The sequence below is a fragment of the Peromyscus maniculatus genome, chromosome 20 (assembly GCF_049852395.1).
Source record: "Peromyscus maniculatus bairdii isolate BWxNUB_F1_BW_parent chromosome 20, HU_Pman_BW_mat_3.1, whole genome shotgun sequence".
In the NCBI taxonomy this organism is placed as follows: domain Eukaryota; kingdom Metazoa; phylum Chordata; class Mammalia; order Rodentia; family Cricetidae; genus Peromyscus; species Peromyscus maniculatus.
In genome coordinates this window covers 52,195,354-52,217,988 of record NC_134871.1, presented here as the reverse complement: position 1 = coordinate 52,217,988, position 22,635 = coordinate 52,195,354, and the positions used below count along the sequence as shown (strand labels likewise).

Here is a 22,635-nt window from a genome sequence, read left to right as displayed (position 1 = left end):
ACGACATCCTGGGGCTGAGCTGAGAAGCCCCTCCAGTTCAGAGGGTGGGTGGGCTGGGGAAGTCCTCCTGGGCTCTAGAGCGGGAATTCAAGGCTGTATCTAAGGGAGCCTTAGGCTTTCAGGAGCCTCTCTGTGTCACCAGGCAGCCATGGAATGAGCAGTGAACCGGAAAACTGCCCAAGAAGCACTGTTGCGTTGAGGAGTCACTTCCTGGATGCTGAGTGGCAGGAACGCCTCCCCTGAGGTCCCCTTTCCCAGTTCTACTGCTGTAGGGGGGCTGTGCACAGGCAGTGGGACATCACTGACCCATCCTGAGGGCTTAATGTCACCGCCTGAGGATTATTTTAAGAGTTACTAGTTTACTTATTTTTAGTGTGTGTGTGTGTATGTGTGTGTGTGTGTGTGTGTGTGTGTGTGTATGTATGTATGTATGTGCGCTGTGTGGGTGCAGGTGCCCCGGAGGCCACAAGAGGGTGTCAGGAGCCCCAGAATTGGAGTTTATAGGCAGTTGTGCCAGGTACTGAATTCAGGTCCTCTGCAAGAGCAGCCATGTGCCCTTAGCTGCTAAGCCATCTCTCCAGCCCCCATCTGAAGATTCTTACTCCATTCCAAATATTCACTGAGCACCTACTATGTGCTTGGCACTGTTCTGCATGCCCCAGGGAGCAGTAAATACAGCAGGGATCAAGTCATACTGAAGCCAGGCATGATGGCCCACCTCTGTAATGCCAGCACTTGGAAGGCAGAGACAGGAAGATGAGGAGTTCAAAGTCATCTTTGGCTACAGAGTGAGGTCAAGGCCAACCTGGGAGACATGAGACCCTGTCTTAAATGAACCCCAAACGACAACAAAAAGAAAAGTAGATCTGAACCCTCGTACTCCTGGATTTTGGGGGGAGAGGGGCAGTGAAGGCAGGTAACACACAGTTCAGTAAAGATGTTAATAAATAATTATTACTATAGAGACTGTAAAACTGGAGAGTTGGGGGACAACAAACCCCGAGGGGTCAGAAGAGCCCTCTATGGAGTTTCTGCTTTACTCTTTCCAGGTGGGACCCCTTCCATGGTCTCTAGAACAATCCTGAGACTTCAGGGGCCCAGCTGGTCTTCCAATCACCACCTCATACCTACCACCAAGATCTGCAGCCTAGACAGCCTCGGGGACTCCCAGCTCCACAAAGAGGGGTTATCCAGGAGGCTCAAAGCTTGACAAGAGCAATCTGTCTGCATCTGCTCTGGTATTCAAGGGCTCATCTCTCCTCCAGTGCAGACCAGTCTCATCTCCTGGACTTTTCTGTCCATCTAGTCCTGCTCTGAGGCAGAGGCCCTGCCCCTTCCAGACACTGCAGGAGTAATGGCTAAGGTCCCCACTGTAGGAGGAAGAGCTGTGTGCGCTGAGACGCAAGCTCTGAGCGGGTGGGGTGGGGGACCAGGGCAGCACCGGCAGAATCAGCTACTGCTGTGCTCAAGCGTTTCAGCTGGAGAGACTCCGACCTGCTCAGAGGACCCCAACCTGCAAGTGTGGAATTGGAACATAAGCCTGTCTCATTATATTCTAATTTCAAAGCAAAGCCTCATGGTCCCCCGGGGACAGTAAGAAAGTCTCCTTGAAGTTGGGACTGAGTAACAGCAGGCAATGGAATGCTGGTGGGTGTTACTAGTATCTGGTGCTATTCTAAACACAGGACCAGTTTAATTTCTACACCACCTGGTCAGGTGGGGGACTGTCACCAATAACCTCGTTTACAGACAGGACCAGTGAGGATCAGTCACTTACCCAAGACCACACTGGCTGGTGCCCTGGGGCCTGGGCTGGGAACGAGGACCATGCTTTTAACCGTTTCCACTCCTGAGTCTCGTGCTTACCCAGTTGTCTGAGCACCCCACATGCGTTGTCCTATGCCAGGCTCGTTACAATCCCTTAAGTAAATTGGGCTTATGATTGGCACCTACACATTTTAAAAGAGAAGGCAACTGAGGCCCTGAGCCAGTCAGTCACAACTGGGAGGTTGGGAAATCAGTGTTTAAATCCAGGGTGGCCCAACCTCGGAGTCTGAGCAGTTCACCTGCTTCTCCTCCTCCCTGGCAGTCCGCTCACTCTCTTGCTGGATGCTCCCAAAGCCCACAGAAGCACAGCCTCTGAGTCGCTCTTCCCCAAGCCACGGGTCACCCCGAGGCTCAGCAAGAGGGTTTCTGGGCTGTGCTGGACAGCTGCTTCTTGAGCCAGGCTAACTTCCTGGTCCCTTCACGGAGGAGGGCACCCACAGAACTGCTATGTCCAGGGGGTAGTTGAGCTGGGGACAGGGTCTTGGGCATTTGCCTGGGTGGTGCATGGCTCCACGATTGCCTGGGACCAGTTCCCGGGTGCAGGTTCCCACCTGTCTTCCATCACAGACAGCCCCCCAACCTCATGAATGTTGCTCTAGATCCAGCGGGCCGCAAGGTCTTTTTTCCTTTGCTGGCTGAACACTCTGGGGCGGCAGGGTGTGTGGGGGTGGGGTGGGGTGTGTGTGTGTGTGGGGGGGTGCAGCTTCCTCGATTAGTGTTCCACCAGCCTCATGGTCTTAAGAGTAGCTTGTCTCACCTGTTTTATTTCTGCAAAATGAGATCCTTGCAGCGGTAGGTTTGTGACATATTTTTCAAAAACTTGTCTCTGGTGGCTGGAAAGGGGCAGTTCTAGGTAGGCTCTCTGCTACTCCTCTGCTCAGGAGTGGCGGAATAAATGAACCTAGGAAACCTACCTCGGGGACTCAGCAGAGCTGCGCTGGTCTGGATCTGTGTGCTCATGCTACTTATTCTCCAGGGGCAGCAGCTAGTGCTCCGCTCAGACCCTGTGGTTCTGAGGCCTGGAAGTGACCTCCTACAGACCGGGATAGCACAGCTGGGCCTTCCCAGATGGCCTTGACATTCCCCAGGTGGGTTGTATCTTCTGAGAGAGACTGGATGCCAGTCTGAGGGCAGCGGCAGCAGAGGCACAGAAGCCTTGGCAGGGGGATTAAGGTGGAGAAAAAAAAAAATGAAGCGTGGAAATCATTAGCTTTCTTGGTTGGCGAGAGCCGCCCCGAACGAACATTTGGGGCTTTAAAAATGAACATCAGCGGCGGGGACTGGTGCCCTGGGCCCGCCACGGCCCAGGCGGCCTCCTGGAATCCCAAATCCCGGCCATTCTTCTGCTGCGGCTCAGCCAACACTTACTGAGTGCCTACTGTGGGTTAGGCCTGGAGCCAGGATGGAGGTAGAATCCAGCCAGAGAGCAGCAGCCCTGTGGTGACAGGCAGCCACAGAGACATTGATGCCAGCCTGTGAGGAAGCAGGCAGGCGGGGCAGGCGCCACCATCTCCTGGGGGGCTGTGGGCACTGGGAGGGGGGTGTGCCATCAGTGCAGAGTCTTTACAGAAGGCCCTAAGCAGGGCAGGCATCCTACAGAGAGGCTCTGCAAGGACTCAGGGATTTGCAGGTTGACAGGAGTGCTGAGCGAAGGGACCGGCAGGTGGGCCTGTTGGACACTGAGGACAGCTGCAGGCCAGTGTTCTCTGCCCAGACCTCTGCCAAGAGACACTGCAGGATGGGGAGGCATCTGCCCCAGCCTTCTCTTTTCTAAACTGCGTGGATATGTGGATTTTTTTTTTTTATGAGAAAAGCTCCCATTTTTTAAATCATGGGAATTAATTCTAATTGAAAAAAAAAAAAGCAAAACAAAAAACCCAACAAACCAAAAAAAAAAACAAAACCACCGCATCAAACCAAGCATGGCTTCAGGCTGGATTTGGTGCTTGGGCCAAGAGTTTCTGCTCTCTGGTTGCGGTGGTGATGGGGGCACCGGGTGGAGCTGCCCGGTGGAAGGTGGGGCACTGCAGGGGGGCGGGTCCCCCCTCCGGCGGCGCCGGCGCGCGGGGGGCTGGGCGCGGGTGGGCGGGGGTGGAGCGGCACCCCCCCCCACCCCAGCCCTGCGCGGCGCGGCCGCCCGCCGCCTCCATCCGGGCCTCTCCCCACCTCCCGCCCGCCCCCGCCCGCGCCCCTCCCCCGCCGGCGCACGGCGCCCGCCGCCCCTCCTCCGCCCGCCCTCCGCCCGCTCTCCCCGGCTCCCTCCCGGTCTCTCTTAAGTGCCATCGAGGGGCGCCGGGAATTGCAGCCAGTAAATCGCGCCCCACCACTCAGCCGCGGGGCCACCGCAGCGGCGCCGCCCGCGCCCCGCCGGGAGCCCCGCGCCGCCCGCCCGGGCGCCTCTCCAGGGCCCGCGAGGCCCGCCCCCACCCGCGCGGCGCTGCGCAGGGCCTGCCCCCGGGCCGGCCGGGGCGCGCGGGGGCCCGCGCTGGAGGCGAGGACGCGGCGGCCGCGGGGCGCACGGCCCGGAGCGCGCGGCCCGCGCCCCCGCGCGCCCTGCCCGCGCCCGCGGCCCGCGCTCCGGAGCCCGGCCCCGCTGCCCGGGCTCTCCTGCGGGACCGATGCCGGCCCTCCGGCCGCCAGGGTAAGCGGGCAGCGGGGCGCGGCGGGGAGGCGGGAGGGGGGCGCCCGGCGCCCGCCCAGCGCCAGCGTCTGGCACGTGGGGGCGTCCCGAGTTCCCTCTGGAGGCTGGACAGGTGGCGACGACGCGGGGGTGTGATGCTCCGAGGCTGGCACTTAGCTGCGTGCCTACTGTGCGCGCGATGGGCTGGAGTGAGGGGCGTTTGTCCCCATTGTACGGATGAGAAAACAGAGGCCAAAAGGGCAGATGGCTGGCCCTTGGTCTCCAGTTAGGAGCTGGACGAGCCAGGATTTGACCCCACGGTTGCTTGACACCAAAGCCACAGCAGCCCCCTCCAGGCACACACAGGCAACAGAGTGAGCGTATGAATATTTCATTGTCGCAAAGAAGGGAAAAAAAATATCATCCATTGTCCCGCCACCATAATGCAGCCACTGTAAGCGTCTGGGTTCTTTATTTAGGCCTTGTTCTTTCTTTTACATGACAGTGTGCTTTGGGGTCACTGGGACCCTGGTTCCTTCTGACTCTGCCTAAGCTGAGGCCTGAGTCTTCATCCTAGGGAAAAGGGGATGCCCCCAGGGTTGCAGAGGGGTTAGATGGAGGAGGAGGGAGGGAGGAGGACTGGAGGAAAGGGACATCCACTGGGCAGGTCACATAGTACCGAGTAAGTGCAGGGCCAGTGCCCACCTCCGGGACTGGGAGCTGGGGCAGCCAGGTCTTGTGCTTTCAGCAGGACAGACAGCGGGGAGCAGCGTTGGACCTCGGGGGCCCACACTTGCCCTTGCCCGGCCCTCACCATTCCCGCGTACAGAATGCCCCTCTCCAGTTTCCTCCCTGCCCGGGAAAAGATCCACTCCAAGAGCACAAGTCCCATGCTGTTCACAGTTGGACATGGAGTCAATATTTAGGTCCCCGGTGTCTCCCAAGCTCAGGTCTGGCATTTGGCGCCTGCTGGAAGCTTCACAGACCCAATTCCTTACCTCTTCCAGGCCTGTAACCCCTTCCCCGCCGAGGACCCAGGCTAGAGACCCTAGGTCTTTACCTACCAGACACGCTGGTACCTGCTTGTCCGAGCAGTCCTCTGTGAAGTTCCGCTCGGCCCCAAGACATCTGTCCTTCCTTTTCCCTATGACCCAGACATACCTGCTGCTCCTCCCCTCCAAGACTGTCAGCCTGGGACACCATTACCAAGCTGTCTTTCAAACATGCAGCTCTGAGCAGGCGGACTGAACTCAGCTGTCCGCAGATCTAAACTAGGCCAAACTCCAGAGAGTCCCCTGAGGCCGGGCTGGCTTTCTCAGCTTCTGCCCACAGCCAGTGTGATGCCTTGTGAGACGGTTGTCCTCTGCGCTTGGGTCTGCCCTGCCTAAGACAGCCTGTTTCCCTGAGCCCCACCCTTGTTCATCCTCAGCACCCCGCTGTGCCTCCCCCCCCATCCCTCCTCCATCAGGCAGGCGGAGAGAGTGTGCACCTTCCCCAAGGTACCCTCAGCTGCTGACAACTCCTTCATGTAGGGTGCTTAGCCGGGTAGGGTACTCCCAGGTCTGCCTCCGCCAGCAGCCTGGGAGCTCGGGCAGAGTAGGTTGATGGGTCTCCAGGGTGCAGTCAGGGCCAGACTCTAGTGGCCAGCTTCATAGTCTTTGAGGAACGTACTTGAGCAAGAGCAAGAGAAGCTCTCACGCTTCTGGAGGATCAGTGAGGTGCAGAAAGCCTGCCTCTTTCAGGGTGTAGGGCTCCTGTTGTGGAGGGTCCCCAACTGAGGAGCCAGGACTGTTTGGACTGTCTGTCAGTCAGCCACCCTCAGCTCTCCAGGTCAGGTGCCCTGGGTTTTTTTTCTCTGCCACCTGTATTTGGTGGGGGTGGTAATGGTGGATGCTTGCTTAGACTGAAGACCTGCTCCAGGGACCACCAGCCCCCTCCGCCTATCAAAGCCCACCCCTGATGTCCTCCTCAGGAGCAGGGAGAGTTATGTCAGGCCCTCTGGCTGGGCGCCAGGGCTCCCCATGGAACTATAAATTGACCTGTCGGGAGAGGGAAGAGATTAATGTCGGCCATCTTCATTAGCGCGTCCCCCGGGGTGACGGCGTCTGCCCTGAGCTGGCTGATTGGAGAGGGTGAGAGGTGGGGGCTAGGTTACCCCCCCCTCCCCGCCCCAACCGAAAAGCAAGGGGCAGAGGCCAGGGCCTGCCAGAGAGCCTTGGCCTCCTCCCACTGCTGGAAGGGCCGTCCCTGTGGCCTCTGCCTCTGGCAGCAGGCACACGCTTTGATGGAGGACCTGTGTGCTAATTGGGGGCAGAGATGCGCGGCCCGCAGCTCCGCGGGGCTCCCAGGCCGACACCGCCCGCTCAGCGGCATGGAAGGGCCTTCATTAGAGGCTTTTCCCCTGACCAGAAAGGAGCCCGCTGCGGGCTGTGGGGGGGCTCCCCTCCTTTCCTTTCCCTTCCACTTTCCACTCCCCTCCCCCTTCCCTTCTTTATTGCGTTGATGATGGGGAAGGAGGCGGCTTTGGCGTGTGGAAGAGATGATGAGGGATTGTTGGAGCCGTCTGAGTTTGAGACCTTGTATGTTCTGGCGACTCTGACCTTGGTCTCCACGGCTCTGCGCTTGAGGGTCCTTGTCTGAGGCCGGAGCATGTCCCCCTGGGGTGTGGTGGGGGGTGGGGATCAGATGAGAGAGCACTGTGTGGAGGAGGCATGCCTTATAAAATGTGGATGGAGCAGAGCCCGGGGCCCAGGCTGTGTGGGTTTGAATTCTGCCAGGGCCAGGGCCCCTCTAAGCCTCAGTTTCCGGTTTGAGAATGGCTGAGGATCAGGGTCAGTTTCTTACTGGAAGAAGAGGTCTTCTCGACAGGCAGAAGCTGAGTCAGTCTGCTCACTGAGCAGCCTGCCCTGGGGCATGTTTGCAGCAGCAGGTGGGGTGGCATTGGACTGTCCATCATTCTCTCTCTCTCTCTGTCACTCACTCACTTGTCCATAACGAGCTCCTGTCCCAGGGTCTTATCCCCACAGCGGTGGCCTTACCTTTTGATATTCCTCTGGAGACATAGACCCAGGAACATGTAACCAGGCCTCATGAATGGCTGGGTGTCCCACAGAGAGCCTCCCCAGGCTGTCTAGAAGGTTCTGAAGGCATTACTGAGGCAGGCATGGCTCTGCTTTCTCACACAGACCTTGTTTGGACCAGACCCTGACATGGGGAGACCAGCTAGTCGTTGAGTTCCTGGCCTGCCTGGCCCCTAGGCCTGACTGTCCATAAGGGGCATCCCCTGAGTTCACAGTTCCTCGAGGGCACAGATATGGAGAACCCACCCCTTCCCAGTGTCTCCTAACCCTAAACTGGGATCACTGGCCTCAGATTTGTAGGTTTGTACCTTGTTGGTTCTTAAGGGGTGAACCCCAGAGGGAACCCTTGTGGGATGCATGGGCTCCCACCAGTGAAGGGCACTTACATTTTTTTTTTTTTAAATTTTTTGAGACACAGTCACATGTAGCACAGGCTGCCTTGCTACTATATAGTAGAAGGTGGCTTTGAACCCCTTTCTGATCCTCCTGCCTCCATGCTCAGCTTCTGTGGGTCACTTTCCAAGGCATGTAGCTTTGTTCCTCCAAGCCTCTGTGCCCTGGTTCCTGGTCCTGGGGGCGGGGCGGGGGGGGGTGTCACATGCTAACTCAGGGCAGAGAGGAGCAGAGATGGCACTGTTTTTTTGTGGCCATTCCTGGCTTCAGGCTGCTTCCCCGGTGACTCTCTTGTACCCCCTGGCAACCTTTGCTGTTTATAGCATCCTGGAGAAGTGGGGAGTGGCTTGTCCAAACCCCTACATCTCTCCAGCTGCCAGCCGAGGGCTACTTAGCACCCCCGGCACCCTGTGGAATGTTTGAACGAAAGTCCATGCTTTGGGAACCTGGAACACTGGCTCTTGGATTGTGGCGCCGTGGCCACCCTTGGCCATAGCACTTGACATCCCGGTGGCTCTTGTCTTGTCTGAAGACCTGAGATGTCATAGACTGGAAACTACAGTGTAGATGGCACTGGCTGTTAATTGCCCATCTGGAGGGAAGAGAACCCCAGGAAAGAGCCCTTACCCAGGGGACTTTGCTATGCGACTTTGGTCTTGACTCTTTAGGGGCATCTTTGGGATTGTGTTGTCCACCTCTCCCTAAAGAGCTTTCTGAAAATACAAATATATGGGAGTGGTGAGAAGGGCGAAGAGGGCTGGGTGATTTCTGGAACCTTCCTGGCTCCCTATGAGGACCTCCAGTGTTCCCAGCTTCCTATCTGGAAAATGGGACCAGACACCCAGTTCTCACCGGCCCTTAGCTGTCTAATTGTGTTTAACCTGAATTGTATCCCTAATGTGTCTGAACGGACTCCAGCCTGATTTCATGGATGTGGGGGTAGACTGTCATTTCAATTGTAATATATTAAGATTGCCCTTTGAAAGTCACGCGTTGAAAGACGATGGTGCAGAGGTGCCTATTGTTGCCGCCTGTGCGTGCCCAGCCAGTCCCGCCTGGCAGCCTCCTTGCAGGAACTGGCAACATGGCTGTCTGCCTCCGCCTTTCTGAGCAGGCAGGAATCACTAACGCGTTAGCAGTTTCATTAAGCCTCTCGCCAGCCTCCCCGCCTCCCTCCCAGCCTCCTTGGTAATTATTTCCCCAACCCTTCCCCTGGCAGCTCGCTGGGATTGGCCGAGTAGCCCCTGCAGCTGGGCTGCTGGGACTGTGCTGTGCCTGGGAGCCCCCCGGGCACCTCCCTTCTGACTCCCCGCGTTGCCATGTCAGCTTTGTGTCCCCCTGAGGCCTCCGTGAGAATGCAGATCTGCTGCCTGGCAGGGGTGCCAGTTAACCCGTTACTGCACTCCACACGTGCAGCTGACTCCCTCTCATCAGGTGCCCCAGTCCGGCTTCTGGAACTGTCACAGAGTGGGCACTGAGGGCCCAGCTGTCAGGGGGATGGACTTACTTGGGGCTCAGCAGGTCACACAGCTCAGGACACACGTGGAGACAGGGTGTGTGCAACGTGGACCCGGGTGCGGAGCATACCGAGGACCTGCTGTCCAACCCACAGGATGAGCATGAGACGCACCCCTCTGGCCTCAGTGACTGATTGGGAAATGGGTACATTCCCTTTCTTGGCTAGTCACGGAAACCACAGGCTTTCCTGTATTTTCACTTGGCTCTGAGTGTGCAGGGACCTGCTGCCTGGCCCGCGGTGCCTTTGATTTGCCTATGCTTGCTGAAAGCGGTGAGCGTGAGGGTGAAGCTGCCTGCCATCTTCTCCTACAGCTACTTTGAGGGTGGAGAGCATAAACCGGCCTGTTCCCTTTCTTATTGGAGCTGTTTGGTGCTGTTTCTTACCGCCGATGGAGTCCCGACTGATGCAGGAGAAAAATCATGAAGGGCTTTACAAAAAGGACGAACATTTCCGAATTGGGTTTTGAAGGATGAACAAGAGTTTGTCCATCAAGGAAAGAGAAGGAGAGCGCTTAGGTAGAGAGACCAGCTGGAGGATTGGAGGCGTGAGAGTGTAAGGGGACAGCTGGCTGCGGGGCCGTGGCCGTGGGACCTGGGGTGTGAGCAGAAATGACGGGAAGGGAGGTGTGGTGAGGGAGCTGATGCCAAGGAGAAGGGGGGCGAGGAGCACTGTGGGAATGATTGGCGGCAGGAACCGGCAGGTCAGAGGAGGTATTGGGAAGGGGTTGAGTGGGAGTATGGTGTAGGGACCTAGAGGAGGCCTCAGGGAGGCCAGCGCTGGAGAAGTGGCCAGGGCCAGAGCTCAGGGGCTGTGGCTTGTTTGGGGGAGGCTCAGGGCCCCAACCAGGCACGGAGACCGGTTGGCTCACACACTCAGCGTCAGTCAGGTTTTGGAGTTCCATCTGTGTCTCAGGCCCTGTGGCTGCAGCACTCAGGGTTCACACACAGCAGCAAGGAGGAAGGCACGCGGGAGACAGCTTTGTGATACATGCTACTCTGGGCATGCAGCTACCACTGGCTAGGATGCTCTGGAGGGGTCTTTCCAGGGGGACACATTTGACCTAGGGCCTCAAGTGCCTAGCATGGGGATAGAGAGATGGGGGAGGGGGAAGAGTCCCGAGGCAGAGGTAGGTACAAAGGTCTCGTGGTGGACTGAGCTTTATCTGTCAGGGGACAGAAAGGCCATTGTGACTGGAGTTTGGTGCTCACAATGTGTAGGTGCGTCAGGTCATCTAGGCTGTGGGGTCCTGGAAGGTCTTGTAAAGGGTCTGTCATGGCTGAGAGAGAAGGAGGGAGACCTTGGGGCTGGAGCTAGGATTGTCCAGGTAGTGTGGGGAGGCAGGGGGATATGCCTGTCAGATTTTCCAGGAGTAGGTGACACCAGCCTGGAGCAGGTCTGAGTTGGGTGGGAGCTCATGGGACATCTGGACCTGGTGGCTAAAGCTGAGATCCTCCCAACAGAGGGTCTGGGAGCCAAGGGTGTCTGTCTGTGTGGCCTTTCCCCCCCAGCCACCTGAGCCTCGAGGCCGGCTTTGCCAGCTGGATGCAGCATGATGTGGGACGGTTGTCGGCTACTCTGGTCACACACAGTTCTTGCACTTGACCGGGTCCTGGCTGGGATATGTTCGCCACAGCTTCTGGCCATGGCCCTGCCGTTCTGCCTCAGGGCACTCACCCAAGCTTCTCTGTCTTTCTGGCCCATCTGTCTGGCTCTGCTAGAAGAAGCCCCATGCAGACCAAGGCCACACAGCCTGTCCGGATGGGAGGCCACCTCCCAGGACCGTGGGTAGATCTAGATAGGGAAGGTGGTAACTAGTCCTCTAACTTAGTTGCCACCATGGTTAGTGTGGCAGGGGTATGTGTCGTGGGGGAGGTGGGCTGGGAGGTAGTCTGAGTTCTGGGAACTTTCACGTCAGCGCCAGAACCCCGAAGGCCCCTCTCTCTCTCATACACCCCGCCCCCCCCCACGACTCTGCTGGCCTCTCCTCCCCCCTCTGACTGCACTGAGGCCCACCAAGGTCCTACAGCCCACTTCTCACCAGGCCTCTCCCTCTGCTGTGGAATTCTTTCCCCTCTCTCGATGACTCTGCTCAGGGAGAGGGTCAGGGCTACCCCACTCTGTTCCCACAGCTTCTTGCCAGACAGCCTCAGATTAGCCAATTCCGTCCCTTCACAGGGATACTGAGGCCCCATTCCGTACCATCTGTGTGCTGGCATTTGTGAACAGAGCAGATGCAGCCCTGGTCCTCGGGGAGCTCCCGTGACAGAACGAAGGGCCAGCGGAAGGCCAGGAAGCACACACAAGTGGGCCTTGGGTTGTGAGCAGAGCCGTATAGGAAAGCTGAGGGGTGCCGGGGGAAGCGCGTGAGTTGGAGAGACACCGCTGGAGGCTTCTCTTCTCGGAGACTAGAGGGAAGAGTGTGTGTCCGTCATGGGGTGTGAGGAGAGAACATACAGAGCGGGACGATCTACTCTCCTGTCTGTCCGCCTCACTCCTCATCCCTGAGGGAAGCCATCACAGAGCCAGCGTCTCTGGGGCTGAGGGGATGTGAGCAGAGCCATGGGAGTAGCCATCATCTCCACGGAGCCCGTATCCTAGCATGGGCAAGAGCAAAGTGAGTTATAAGCCTGTAGGGTACCTCCAGGTACTGCACCAGCCATGAGGGGTGGCACAGGCGCGGAGTCCAGGTTCACCCTGCGCCTCTGTGGGGTCCCTCTGTTGAGATGGTCAGGAAGGGTCTCTGAGGAGGAGTTAGGATAACCACTCAAACCGCTGCCAACAGGTCCAACTCAACCTCGCAGCCCATGGTACCAGTCAGAATCTGGAGCCAACAGCTAATGCCCTGTGAGGCTGCCTGGGGAGGCTGAACAAGCTGGCATTTCGGTACAACACCTGGCACCGGCAGGCCCTACGTCTGTAGCCACGATCACTGTTGTGGTTCTTGGCATTGCTGTGTGAGTGGCAGGTAGAGCCGTCTCTGGTAAGGGTTCCTCATCCCTGCAGCCGTGGCCACCGCTCCACGCCCAGCTCCGCTACTGGTAGCTTGCAGCAGCATCCGGTGGGTGGGTGTTTGTTGGCTGAGTGGCCCCGGGTGGTGGGGAGAACCGCACAGAGCCTATCAGTGTCCCATCGGGAGGGGCTTGAGCTGTGCCCCATGGTGACCACAGGGGTGGAGGGGACATCCCAGCCATCTAATTGTTTCCTGGCTTCTCAGTGAGGAGTCCTAGGACACTATGCCTCCGTTTCCCCCTCTGTTACGTGGAGCTGATGATGGTTCTGATACCAGGGCCCATCCCCATGAGGCTCTGAAAACTGAGCCCCATTAGAATACTAGTGTAGTCACCGAGGTGGCTGGCTCGGGGCCTCCTGGAGCCTCTTTTTCCAGGTTAGCTGCAGTGCCTGCCCAGGCAGGGTACACACCTGGCCTGCATTCCCGAATCTTCCCATGAAAAAGCCGCCATTTCAGGTGGATGCTCCTCCTGCAGGGGGCTGTCAGGCCGGGCCTAGCACGCAGTAGGTGAGCAGGATGGACATGCTTCAGGGTGACATTTGGAGGCCTGAGTCTGGCCTGGTTTCTGCTGGCGTGTGGCATTGGACAGTGAGTTTCTGCCCTAGAACCTACCTTATTAGAACTAGAGTGACATTTGACAGCTCTGCGTTCCATTCCTTTGGTCCTTCTCAGGCCCGTGACCTGGGGCGGGATGGCCGCCGGGGTACCCATGACCTCTGAGGCAAGTGGAGACCACCGGCTTCCAACAGATCGGGAAACTGGTGTGACCTGTGTTCGCTGTAGGGTAGGGTAGGGTAGCCAGGGTGTCCAGAGTCTGGGAACGCAGAATTTTCTTTTCTTTTCTTTCTTTTTTGTTTTTTTTCAAGACAGGGTTTCTCTGTGTAGCTTTGGAGCCTATCCTGGATCTCGCTCTGTAGACCAGGCTGGCCTCCAACTCACAGAGATCTGCTTGGCTCTGCCTCCCGAGTGCTGGGATTAAAGGTGTGCGCCACCACCGCCCAGCCAGAATTTTCTTAAGTCCTATGCACAGCCAGGTAGTCCTTGGCACTGTCCTTATTCTGCAAATTCAAAACCAGAGACAGATAGAGGGATGGAGCCAGGCTTTTGTTCTTAACTTTTCTGGAGGCCTAACTTAACACAGAAAGGCGCACACATCTGAAGCACAGGCCCTAAACACGTATGTGCAGATGCAGGCCTGCAGGGTTGCCAGGGCCAGGAAGCACCCTCATACCTCCACCAGTCACCACCTACCCACTGCCCACAGCACTCCAGCACTACTCTTACTGTAGAGGCCAACTTTGCCCATCTGTGCCACATCTGCATGGATTCCCAGGATGCCCCCTTCTGAGACGGCACATTGGCTCTCCTCGTTGTCCGAGCTAACACTGGATCAGAAGGCAGTGAGGCTGGATTTGGACCAGCCACCAATCCTGCTCCTAACCCTCCAGAGACTCCTGCCATCCTTATGACGAGGACCCAAGTCTCCTCCTGGTCTAGCTAAGTCTTCAGCTTTCACACCCATAGCTACCCTCCAGCCGTATAGATGAACTCGGTCCTCCAAAGCCCCAAGCTCCTTCTGACCTTTGGGCCTTTGCACATGCTGTGTGCCCTCCACCCACCCTGTCTGCCTTCAGCTTTTCTTTGAAGGTCCCGGCTGGCATGCCCCCCTCCCTCAGGGAGCCAGCAGGACCTTCCCAGACCAGGCAGTGGCCCTCCTGGTGGCTGTATCTAGCTACTTTGTTGCCTGTGTCATTTGTAATTAATTATCTGTTGCTTGGCTGTTCCCACTAGACAGACTCCGGGAGGCAGGGCGAGTGTCTGCTGAGTTCACGTCTGAGTCCCTAGCACCAGGCATCCATTCATGCTCTCAGCCTTGTAGGCATCTGTTCATTCAGCAAGTACTGAGTGCCCAACGCAGAGCTCCCATTGTCGTGTGCATTGGGTGGATGAATGAGTGAGTGTGTGAATGAATGACGGGGTCCTCTGTCTCAACAGCCCAACACTTGCTGATATCTACTACCATTGCCTCTGACCCCCACCCCTTGCCGGGGCTTGGTTCCCCCTGCTGTCAATGAAGGGACCAGACAGACATGTTCCTCGTGCCTGGTTCTGATTGTGGGTAGGGACAGGGACCACACAGCTGAGCAGGGGGGACCTGCCCTCACACCTGTGCCCGCTTGAGCCCTGGCCCGACTGCTTGTCCAATGGCTTTCCACATCTTTGTCACCAGAGTCCCCAAGTTCCTGTTGGGGTGCAGGACTAGAGGGACTTGCTGAGGCCACTCAGCTGTCCCCAGCCCTTAGTGTCTCTCAAAGGGAAAGGCAATGAGGGGAGAGATGATGGGCCCACGGAACGGGATTTGTGTCTGGCGTCACCCCTCCCCTGCAGTGGCCTTGTCACCTGAGCTCTATTTCTGGCCGTGACAAAAGAAGCAGGGCTTAGAGTAACCGCACTGACAGCGTTGAGGCTCCCAGGGTCCCGGGGAGCATGCAGCAGGACCCCCAGGCCGTCTGTCTCCAGGGCCCAGCCCCACCGCCACCTCCAAGTGAGCCGCGCTGCTCAGAGCGGGCTCCGCGGCTTCGCGGCTTGTCAGCCAGGCGGGTGGGTGTCCTGGGGCCGGGTTTGATTAGTTCAGGTTGACAGTCGCGCTCCGCGGCGCTGCCGGGAGGGGAGCCCGTGATTACCCTAATGAAGCTTGAACGCAGTTTGTCATCCAAACAGCTGGTTCGGAGCTGGCGCTGCTGCCAGCTGCCCTGCTCAGCGCGCTCGGGCGCCCAGTGATACTCCAGCCTTCAGCCACCCGCCCACAGGGTGAGCTGCAGGACCAGGCAGCCCCCCCCCCCAAGTGGGGCGTGGGGCTGCCCCAGGGGAGAGGGATGGGCCTCCCAAGAGTGGGAAACCGGGCAAGAGCCTGGAACTGATGGAACAGGGCTGCTTCTCTGGCAGTTGTAGGGGCAGCCCTTAGCTCTAGAACTCAGTTTTCCCATCTGCAAAGTGGGTGCTGGGGGCTTTACAGCTTTAAGCTCCTGATTTTAGCCCGGGAGGGGTCGCCTCCTCTTGGAACACTTCCCACACTGTGTAGGCTGAATCGGTGGTTTCCATGGACACCTGCAATGCTCCAGGCAGCTTCCTCGCCCTTCACAGTCCCTGTTGTTCCTGGTAGTGAAGACTTGTGAGACCTTGAGCTCATCTGGGATCTCGCTCAGCTCGCTCGGGAGGGCTTCCTGGAGGAGTGGCATCTGAGCCCAAAACAGCCATGGGTGGGGGGAGGGGAGGCCACAAAGAATGTTCCAGGCAGGAAGAATGTCTGTGTGCGAAGGTCCCTGATAGAGGGGAGAGATGTGAAGCACCTGAGACAGGGAAGGTAGCAGCAGTACCTCCTGAGGAAGGCATGGGGTTCATGGCCTGTGCTGGGAAAGAATACTCCAACGCTTTGACCTTTAACCTTTCTGTCCACTCTGGGAAGAGGGGTATCCTATTTACATGCTGTAGATGGGGAGCCTTGGGTCTATAACCTGGGAAATTGGTGCTCCTGGAGGCTGTAGCAAGCCTGGTAGCTTCAGAGCTCCTGGGCCTGGGGCTGCCTGCTCCACAGGGGCTCTCAGATGAGGAGGGTTAGAGCTGGGACCTGGACCCCATCTGGGACTTAGGCTTGGCCCTGTGGTGAGGAAGGACAGGGACAGAGACCAGCAGACAGCCAGGGTCTTCTGGATGGTTTGTGAGTCTTATGTCAATTCCAGGCCACAACCTGTGCCTGAACCTGGTGGCCCGAGTCCACATTCCCTCTACCGCATTGCTAAGCTTCCAACCAGCGTGGTTTGGCTTGGGGACAGGGCAGGCAGGGGGAGGAAGAAGACTGGATGTTGGGACTGAGCATTTCCTCCGGCTCTGCCCTGGCGCTAGCTCTGAACTGCCTCCTGACTGCTGGGTACCATCCAGCCATCTCAACCTGCGCGTTCCAGGGTGGCCTCCAGCATCACATTCCATGACCTGTTTGCGGTGGCCAGCCCCTTCCCACAAGCTCTTGGCCTCATCGATTTCTCTCTCCCCTAACACCGGTGGCTCCTTGTTGCCCTGACAGAGCCCATGTTCCGGCTTTCTAGTCTCGACTCCCTCCTCCTGGCACATGCAGCCCTGCCTGTCTGTCCTTCCTCGGCTTCTGAGGAATCACAGATTCTTTTGCCCTGGAGAGGAGAGTTTGGAGGCCCAGTCCCCTCACCCCCCATCCTATGACTGTTTTTCCCACAGGTGTTTTCAGGCTGGCTGCCAGACTGGGACAGGCTCAGCCTGATGGGGCAGATGCGAGCATCCCTCAGCAGCCGGGGACGGCTGGGATGAAGGATGAAGGTTGGGTTCATGGCCTCCATTAGGAAGAGAGGAATGCCCGGCACTAGCTAGCTGCCTTCATTTCCTTCCCTATCTAAGTTGTGACTGTTCCCTAGGAAGGTGGTGGCTCTGGCAGGGAGGGCCTCATCACATCTCACCTCCTGACCTCCCGGAATTCCACTTAGCTCTGTCTCACAGAGGGGTGGGGGTGGGATAAAGCTGCCAAGCAGAGGTGCGGAGTAGGTGACAGAAGGCTGGTATGGATGTGGTGGGCGGCAGATGGCCAGGCCTAAGGCAGAATGCCGCTGCTGCTAGTGTCTCAGACTCTCCAGAGAGGGAGTGGGGTGGGGGTGGGGGCGGATTTGGGGCTGGACACCGGGGCACAGTGGTTTGTTTGCCTCTGCCTGCGGCTGCCTGACTTCCCTGAAGGAGTGAGGTGATGCCCTGGAAGGTGTGACGGCTCCTGTTGTTCCTGAGACTCTGAATAAGATACTGTGTCTATTCTATTATCCCGTAGACTCTACTCACAACCCCAGGAGATACCACGGTCCTGGTCCTCCTTCTCATTTTACAGTTGAGAATCCGAGGCACACGGGGACTCAGCTCCTTACCCAAGGATGCCCAGGGATGCCCAAGGAGGGGCTGGAGTTTGATTCTGAGAGTTTGAAGTCAGAGACAGGAACTTGAGACCAAGACAGAGGAGGAGTAAGGGGACTAGACAGAGCGGGCCCCAAGCTGTGAGTGGAGCCATGTTTGGGCATGAGCCTTCTTCACCCATGGGCTTGGGTGCTGCTGGGGTAAACCGCTTGCTTCTCAGTGGGCCTGGATCTCAAGTACTTGCATTGTGTTTGTTATTAGGTGCCTGGATTGTCCTGTCTTGGGGAAGGGCCCCCAGGCTCTTCCTCAGGGTATCTTGAGTGGGTCACTTGTTAGAAATACGTTCTGGAGCTGGGTGTGATAGCGCATGCCGTTAATCCCGGTACTCAGGAGGTAGAGTCAGGCAAATCTCTGTGAGTTCAAGGCCAGCCTGGTCTACATAGAGTTCTGGGCCAGCCAAGGCTACATAGTAAGGCCATCTCAAAAAATGGGGATGGGGGGGGAAAGGAAGGAAGTACGTTGAGGAGAGTTGGGCACTACAGGCCTATGTACAGCCTGACTGAAGTGACCATATGGCCGAGAGGCCAGGGAAGGATGCATAGGGGCAGCTAGAGGCCACCCTTGGCTGCACTTAGGTGGGTGGAAAAAGTGCGTTAGTTCAAGTGAGAGCATACAGGACCTGGATCACTGACCCTAAAGGCTCATCAGGTACACACCGATGAGCCTGACATTGTGACCAGGTGACATCGTGGCCAAGATAAGGACTTCAGAGAGGAGGGAGGAGGGGGAGACTTTCCGGAGGAGGGGTCCAGAATGGCCGTGACAGATTGAGTTAGCAATTAACTGATGTAAACAGGCAGCAGTGGCCGAGCCAAGGGGGAGTGGAAAGGCCCCGGGCAGGGAGAACTTGTGTCTGAAGAAGTGGAAGGAGGCAGTGTGTGATGGGAGCCAGATGATTTGAGGGTAGAGCTGCGGCACTTGATGCCGGGGGACTTCCTGGGAGTGATCCAGTCCGATACCAGATACGGGCATCTGGAATTGTTGACCTAGAGTGCCTCTGACCCTGCCAGGATTCACAGACCACATCCACCTCTTCCTCTGCCGGCTGTCTTGAGTAGGAATAGTACTATCTGTGTGTTTCTTTTCTCCCATATGTAAAGTGGGCCAGCTGCCTCTGCCATCGGAGTGGGAATGTGTATGAATGCCCTTGTGAGGTGCCCATCCTGAAGGTTCCACTCGAGATGTGTGAGTCGCCTGCTTCCTAGAGTTCTGCTTACTATCTTGGCAAGCTGTAGGTTGATATGTGGGATATCCTGCACATTTTTCAAGTTGGAGGATGAGAGTTCATGGCCAAGGTCGGAGGTGCCTTCCTCAGGTGGGGTGTTATGGGGTCACCCAGCAAATGCTCTTACTGCTCCTGTGCCTTCTCCCCAAGTCCTCTCCCCACGTGGAGGAGTCAGAAAGAGCCACATTCAACTCAGTGTCATTCTCGGACACTGAACCTCACCACAGCCATGCCAATCTGTAGTCAGATCTGGAGAGACCCAGGCTCCGCTCCCGGCATCCCATCCCAGACTGAGACAGCAGAGGAAGGCCTGCCTTTCCTCCCCCAGGGAAGTGACAGAGTGACCACTATAGAGCTGCTGACCACAGAGACAGGTGGTCATCATCGGTGGGCTCCCAGAAAAGCCAGAGCGGGCGGATGTGGTCGCTCCTTCCAGCCTGGAATCTCTGTCCAGATGATGGTACGATAAGGACCCCAAGGCGCAGGAAGCTGAAGGGCCAGATGGGGCAGGGGTGGCGTAGCCCACCCTCAGAATGGCACCCATCAGGAGAGAAGGGAAGGGAGTTTGCTGCTCTCCGCCAGCCAAGTCTGAGGTGCTGACAGGAAGAGCAAGCGGAGGTAGAGATGCCGCGCCACCTCCTGTGTGCAGGGAGCGGGGCTCACAGTGGGCGCTGTCACTGGTTAGCCTCGCCAGTCTGGCTGCTGGGTAGGAGGACCCCCAGGGAGAGGGTGTTAGGAAGGACACTAGTGAGAAGTGTATCAGGAGAGCCACCCAGCCTCCGGAGCTCTTCAGACCAAGACAGAGCTCAGCATCTCACCCTGCCTTGACTGGTCACTATTGCAGCTGTCCTGGGGACTCTCTGTCCCACTGAGAGAAGCTGTTGCAGGTCTGGAAGCTGGGGTTCTGGGTGGGACATGGCTGCCTTGGTATCTACAGGCAGAACCAGATGTGTAAAGGAGCAGGCTTCCCCTCCGCGCCTTGAATCTCTTCTAACCCTGTCTCCCGTGTGCACTTGGAGGGAAGACATGGCCCTTCACACTCTGCCTTCAGCCTCATCTCCTGCATTTGGAGATACCCAGGGCACATGGCAGAGATGAGCCCCTCTCTGTAAAGATCCCTTTGTCCTATGGGGCCCTTTGCCTGGAGTGCCATCTCCTCCCTGTTCAGGGCATCAGGGTCCCTGCACCCACGGCCTCTCCTGGAAACCCAGACAGGCCAGCGTGCCCTGTCCTCGCACCCTCAGGGGCTCTTTACTCGAGACTGTCTAGCTTTGACCCTGCTTGTGATGTGAGCGCTCTGAGGTCCAGGACTTGGCCCTCTTTGGTCCCCTACCCACAGGGGTCACCTGGCAGGATGCCCAGCTCCAGGATGCCGCAGCGATATGTCAGATAAAGTGAAGTCTCAGACCTGCCCCTCCCTCAGGCTGAGCAGATGGTCCTGGCTGGTACCAGCTCTACCTTGCAGGAATACCTTTGGGATGAAAACAAGATTTGCTGAGCAGGGCATGTGGGGTTGCTGTGACAGTCAAGTGGCCTGGCAGAGAGGCCCCACCTGCCAGATGGCAGGAGGAGGTTGATGAGAGGCCAACAGGTGGGAAGGAACAATTTAAGGACACTTTTCCTAGAAGCTGTTATCACCCAGGCCAGCCTGGGGGCACTGCTGATCTCCTGGAGAAATACATCTCCCACACGTGGCCCAGTTCTAGAACAGCCAGGGACACATGCAGATGCTGGGACCACTGAGTGTTTGGGGGCCAATGAGCTGCATGGGTCCTGGGGAACATGAAGTGAGGCTGCTAGTGAGGTATCTGACTCTTGTCTGCTTGCTGTCCATTGTTCTGTCTGTTGTTCCATCCATCCATCCATCCATCCATCCATCCATCCATCCATCCATCCATCCATCCATCCACCTACCCACCCACCCACCCATCTATCTGTTGCTCCATCTACCCACCAACCCATCCATCCATCCATCCATCCATCCATCCATCCATCCATCCATCCATCCATCCACATCCATCCATCCATGTATCCATCCATCCATCCACATCCATCCATCCATGTATCCATCCATCCATCCATCCACATCCACCCATCCATCCATCCATCCATCCTTCCATCCATTCATTCATGTATCCATCCATGTATCCATCCATCCATTCATCCATTCACATCCATCCATCCATCCGTCTATCCATCCATCCTTCCACCCTTCCATCCATTCATCCATGCATGTATCCATCCACCCACCCACCATTTCCTTAGCTATACCCTGTGCCAGGTACAAGGTTATGGCTACTTGGCTCCTGCACTGTGAGCCTCAGCCTGAGAGTCTTCTGGTGTCCTGTCTTGTAATCTGGGGATCATGTCCATCTCCGTGTGACAGAAAAGGATGTGAGCGAGCCACACTCTTCTAAGCAAGTGGCAGAGGGGATGGATCTTCTTGTGCTATCATTGCTTCTGCTTTCTACTGTGTCCCTTCTCCTGCTCGACTCAGTGGGCCTGTGGAGTTAATGTGTGTTTCCTGGTTGCCACTGTGGGTTTGTTGGGCTCCCGTCCCTTCCGGTAATGACAGCAGCAGCTCAGGTTCCCATGGTACCTGCCTGGGTTCCCAGTGATAGGCTGAACCCTCACAGCCCCTTCCAGGGTTGGTTGTTGTTGGTTATAGATGTCAGCCCCCACCCCATTTTCCAGATGAGGAATCTGAGGTTCTGTGCTGGTATTCAGACATAGGCCTTTGGCTCTGGGCCTTGAACTGAGTAGCATTAACTGAGGAGAGGCTCATCTTTGCCATCTTCCTTTGGCTGCTCCTCCACCATGCCGGCCTTGGCTCTGCCTCCAAGCTCTTGCTCCTGCGGTTTCCCTGGAATACCCTTATCCAGGGCCATGCATTGCCCAGCTCAGCTGCCACCTCCTCTGAGATGCCCGCCCCCCACCCCCCCACTAACCAGGAGTGGTACTCCCTACACTGTCATCCTGACCCTTCAGTGTTCTCCTCCTCCAGCTGAACGCACGCTTCCTCTCCATGACACCAGTCACCGTAACCAGATGATCTGAGAGCCTCCAGCCACAGCATCCTCAGAAGCCAGGTCTTTCTGGAGTGACTCCCCTACATGCTGGCTTCCCGTCACCCCCACCCCCACCCCCAGGCCTCTATCTTGCTGCTCTAGTCAGCCTTCCACAGGGCTCACATCCTGCCAGATAAAGGTCCTGGAAAGAATCTTCCCATAAGGGCTTGGGTCCAGAAATGCCGAGCCAGGTGAGTGACCCACCCTGGGCCTGAAGATGGAGAGCACTGTCGCTTTGAGCCACGCCCAGCCACCGCTCTGGCACTCAGCTGTGGCTCTGGCTGCTACAGTGGCTCCCTCAGTGGTGGGAGAAGCCTACTGACCGTGTGCTTGCTCTAGGCTCAGGGAAGCCTTCTCAATCTCGGGAACAAACCTCTGACCTCGCTGCTCCCAACCTCTTCTCCCCAGTGCTGGTGCTCCCTCCCCAGACCCCCCCACCCCACCCCAGGGGAGACCCTAACTCATTACTGTCTTTGATCTCGTCAAGGGAGGGGCTCCCCCTGTCACTCTTTCAGCCAGCCTCAGAAGATAGACAGGAAATGGCCGCAGTGTGGCTCGCGACCCCCCCCACCCCCAGCCTGGGCATCCAAGAGTTAGCTCTTCATTCCCAGCCACCCCTCCAGGCTCAGCCATCCCCAACAGACCGGTGCTCTCCCTCACTTAGGTGCCTCCCTCTGTGTTTTGTGTTTCGTGGTTCTTGGTTGAGGAAGGGAAACAGCGGACGGCCGTGGAGGTAGTGATGGCGGTCCCTGCCGCTCCAGTCTGCCAAGCATGGGTGTTCATTCATCTGAGGTAGGAGTTAGCACCTCTGTCGTACGTGGGGAGACTGAGGCACCAATAGAACTGGTGACTTGCTCAAGACTGTAAGTGTGAGTCTGGCGGTGGTGGCGCACGCCTTCACTCAGGAGGC

The 22,635-nt window shown here is 57.4% G+C and overlaps 1 protein-coding gene across 2 annotated transcripts in view; it reads left to right on the top strand.

Annotated features, from left to right (window-relative positions):
- Positions 1-22,635, top strand: part of Tcf20 (transcription factor 20) — a 183,931-nt gene that overhangs the window by 18,610 nt on the left and 142,686 nt on the right. The window contains exon 1 of one of the 2 annotated variants that reach the window (XM_076556429.1): positions 4,389-4,468. The exons of the other annotated variant lie outside the window; for it this stretch is intronic. The gene's annotated coding sequence lies outside the window, so the exon portion shown is untranslated. Of the gene's footprint in view, positions 1-4,388; positions 4,469-22,635 lie in introns of those variants that run through there. 2 annotated transcript variants of the gene reach the window in all.